This window comes from Micromys minutus (assembly GCF_963924665.1).
Source record: "Micromys minutus genome assembly, chromosome: 14".
NCBI lineage: Eukaryota > Metazoa > Chordata > Mammalia > Rodentia > Muridae > Micromys > Micromys minutus.
In genome coordinates this window covers 7,339,496-7,343,750 of record NC_137983.1, presented here as the reverse complement: position 1 = coordinate 7,343,750, position 4,255 = coordinate 7,339,496, and the positions used below count along the sequence as shown (strand labels likewise).

At 43.1% G+C, this 4,255-nt stretch overlaps 1 pseudogene across 1 annotated transcript; it reads left to right on the top strand.

Annotated features, from left to right (window-relative positions):
- Positions 1–1,921: 1,921 nt before the first annotated feature.
- Positions 1,922–2,238, top strand: LOC308429895 (large ribosomal subunit protein eL38-like; annotated as a pseudogene). Its single transcript has one exon. The product of its transcript is annotated as a large ribosomal subunit protein eL38-like (transcript).
- Positions 2,239–4,255: the final 2,017 nt, after the last annotated feature.

The following is a 4,255-nucleotide window of genomic DNA, read 5'->3' as shown; positions in this document are numbered from 1 at the left end:
TTCCAACCCAGGTGTGGCTCTCTCCAAAGCTGATGCCTGTCCCGGGACAGCTAATGCTTTTCATAGGGCCTTAAAAGGAAAACCTTGTTTGAGGTGCAGGAGAAATGGCTCAGTCAGTAAAGTGCTTGCCACACAAACAGGAAACAGGAATTCAGTTCCACAGAGCCCACTAGTAAGCGACCTGGAAAAATCAGGACTCCATCAAGACCTAGGAAGGTGCTCATAAAGCTTTGCCCTTGCTAAGAGCACCTGGAGGCTGCAGAGACAGGGGTCAGTCCTCTTCGGTGTTGTGGCTACTGCTAACTTTATCACGCTCTGGTGGATGACCCCACACACATGCATATTTGGGCAGCATTAATTTGTCAAAGTAGGGTATAAAAAAATTAAAAATATTTTTTAGAAAAAGAGAAAGTAAAGGTTGGGGTGGCAGTATTGGGGGATCTTTTGAAAAGTGGGACATTATTTCACACAATCAAGATAATTCATGTACATGTGTGAGATTTTCAGGAAATGAACTTTAAAATTTCTTTTAGAAAGAGGATGAGGAGGAAGGAGAAAAGAAAAGGAAGAAGAGAGAAAAAAGAAGAGGACAAGTAGGAGGAAGACGAGAACGAGGCAGCCTGACCCGTGGCATGTAACTGTAGTCCAGCATTGTAGAGGTAGTCAGATCCCTGAGGCTCATTGGAAAGTCTGTCTCACAGAATTGGTGAGATCCAATGAAAAGTATTAACAAAGAAGTTGGACAATGACTGAGAAAGTCAGTCAAACTTGACCTCTGGCCGCCACCGTCAAGAATTCATATGTGTACATACATACAGAGGAGCATGAATGCATAGGTACATGTTTCCCCACTCCCACATGAACATGAGCCCATGTATGCTCATGAGCTCGGGCACGTGCACACACACACACACACACACACACGTTTGAACCCTCCCCATCCAGGTTGCACAGCTCCTTGGCCTCTTCTTTCATATCTCCTCTGTTTCATACCCTCAGTCCTCTCTCAAAGTGCCTACTGGATAAGTGGACTCTGCTCAGAACGAAGATTCCAAAGAAACCAGCCAAACAAATCCCAGTCAAATAGTGACGTCAGAAGGGTATGCCTGTCTTCCTTCCCTTGTGCTCTAAGATGTGTTGGTCATTCTCTCACATCTTAATTCCTTTAGGCCTTTGAATATATCCCTCATGGGTTTTATAATACATTCTTTCTCATGTAGTATAATTCACTATGAAAATAATTGCCAAGGACTGTGAGAAACCAGCCACTGGCCCAATAGTATTTGCTGAGCCTATCACCATGCTAAACACTGTCCATAAACCATCAGTGAAGACCATCAACACTTCCTCTGTAAGAGGAAGGAAATGAGATTCTCAGCAACTGCAAAGAGCTAAGAGCTACCTGCTGCCAGCAAAGGCCTGCTATCCACAGAGATTAACATTGGCAGCCTGCAGTATTTATGGCCAGTGGGAAACCTAGCAAGAATGCCAGACAAATCCTGACATTGAAAAATGAACAGAAGTTTACATAAATAGTGATATATTTTTACACCTAAAAGGTTACATGGTCTACATTCTACAAAGGACACGTTCCCATGTAGAATCTTTGTGACCACGCGTGTGCTTTGCCGGTGTGGACACCACTACACTCTTGCTTTTGTCTTTTAGCAAAGTAATCAGCCAGGAAAATTCCCTCTTAAAAACTAAGAAACCCTTCCCCCAAGAAATTAAGCACAGTCTTTCTCAAGGACCTTAACTGTTGGCACGTGTGGGTACATTAGCATTTTCAAGTCGTTTTGAGGAGATCCCTGCAGATATCATACAGGGACTCAAACTGCTCAAAGAGATAAGAATGAAAATCCAGTGCAGATTGATTTTGTCAACCTAGATTAGATTTTGAAAAGTCTAATAACCTTTTTCCTTTCCCTTCGGTTCTTGCTGCCGTGCGGACGCCAGAGCCGAGCGCCAGTCGCCATGCCTCGGAAAATAGAGGAGATCAAGGACTTTCTGCTCACAGCCCGGCGGAAGGATGCCAAATCTGTCAAGATCAAGAAGAACAAGGATAATGTGAAATTCAAGGTCCGCTGAAGCCGCTACCTTTACACCCTGGTTATCACAGACAAGGAGAAGGCAGAGAAGTTGAAGCAGTCCCTACCCCCAGGTTTGGCAGTGAAGGAGCTGAAATGAACCAGACCTCTGCATATGACTATTAAAAACCCTGAAAAGTTAAAAAAAAAAGTCCAATAACAATTGATTTATTCCCAATATATTTGAAAAAAATTTCCTAGTGTAATACAACCCCCAGTGGACAAGAAACATAGCTATATTGAAATTCAGCTTGGAGTCTATGACATCTCTTCCAAGAAGACGGGTTCTAAAGATATACTACCTATACTAACTAGCTTCAGGACCTAAAGGTCTGGCCTGGTCTCCATCACACAGATAACATAGGGCTATTAGCCACCTCTGGTCCTGGTTGTGGAAGCTTGGGATAGCCTATGGATGTAAGGGCCATTTAGATGACTAGTCACCTCCTGTCCTGGGTATAGGAGCTTGATACGGCCTGGTCCAACAAATAACACAGATTGCCAAGGTAGACTTAGGCAATGACCAAGGAAAGACGTTTTAATAAGTACCCTAGGCTTTAGGTCATCCATGGAGCAGGTGAGCTTACAAAGCCAGCTGAGCTCCTTGTGTTTAGCCACTGATCTGCTTTTCTGAACCTCACTGACTTTCTCATGCCAACTGAAATTCAGACTTGATCCTCTCTGAGTTCTAGTTAATGAGTTAATTAAGTCATTAGTTAATTCATTCATAGGTTAGTTGAAGTTTTGCAAATTCCTCAATTGTGAAGAAAGCATCCTAACTCTTGGATTTCTGTTTTATTTCTAGAGGCTGGATTTCAGTTAGGTAGAACATAGCTAAGAGTCAGGACAGGAGCTCTGGAGGTCAGAGCCTGGAGTTGCAGCTTCTTGAAAGTTATGGACAAATCAAGGTGGTTTTTAGCAAATAAATTGTGCTGAGAGAGATTGAGGTCCAAGGAATCCTCTTTGCTGAAACATCCTCTCCAGAGGGGAGCTGGCTGAGGTGCAAGATAGATAGATAGATAGAGAGATAGATAGATAGATAGATAGATAGATAGATAGATAGATAGATAGATAGATAGATAGGTTAGGAAAGTCAAGAGAAGCAGAGGATGCCAAGGAGAAAAAAAGACAGAGACAGAGGAGAGGGGAAGGAGAGACAAAGAGAAGGTATGAAATTTTCTAACAGAAAAAAAAATACACCCAAGGACCAGATGCGTAGAAAGACAGAAACTCAAATAGGGTGTGGTGGTGCGCTCCTTAATCCCAGCCCTCGGAAGAAAAAGGCAGGTGGATCCTTGAGGGTTTGAGGTCAGCCTGTTCTATAAGATGAGTCCAGGACAGACAGGGAGATTACACAGAGACACCCTGTCTTGAAAAATCATTAAAGATAAAGAGAAAGGAAAAAAGAAAAAACAGAAGTACAAACAAAACCATCTCACAAGTTACAAAAACTCACAAATAACATGTTCTGGTTTGGATGTGGGTTAGGCGAAAACATGTGGTTCCATGTGCTAGAAGCTTATTCTTGGATCCTTAGAAAGTGGGGAGGGATGCAATGAGATATCAGCAGTGTGCCTCACAAGGAATAAGGTCTCTCTATCTCTCTCTCTCTCTCTCTCTCTCTCTCTCTCTCTCTCTCTCTCTCTCTCTCTCTCTATCTATCTATCTCTCTCTCTAAGCCAAGTGAGCTCTCATGATGTTCACCCTACTCTCTGACTTCCTGCTTCTGTCACACAAACACACACACACACACACACACACACAGTGCTGCCCTGGTGTCATCTGCTACAAGGTCCTCATCAAATCTCAGCAGATTTCAACATCTTGCCCTTAAACCCCACACACGCACCCTCCCACAAGCTGTTTAATAAATAATCTGATTTTTACAATAAAGTACCTAGCATCAGGACTTTTGTCATAGCAAGGAGAACAAATTTAAATATCATGAGACTGAGTTTGAAAGTCACTCTTAGGTAGGGAAATAATGACCTCTTGCCTTTCCCTTTTTTCTCCCTGTTGTTAACCGTGTGCGATCTCAGGGAAGCCAGGGTGTCTGTCATAGGCATTCTGCCTTAATTAATCAGACTACAGGAAGCTCACTCCGAAGTCAGCCCTGTCACCCCAGGAACAGAGGTGGGAGTTCAGATTCCTGTGCTGTTAGTACCAGA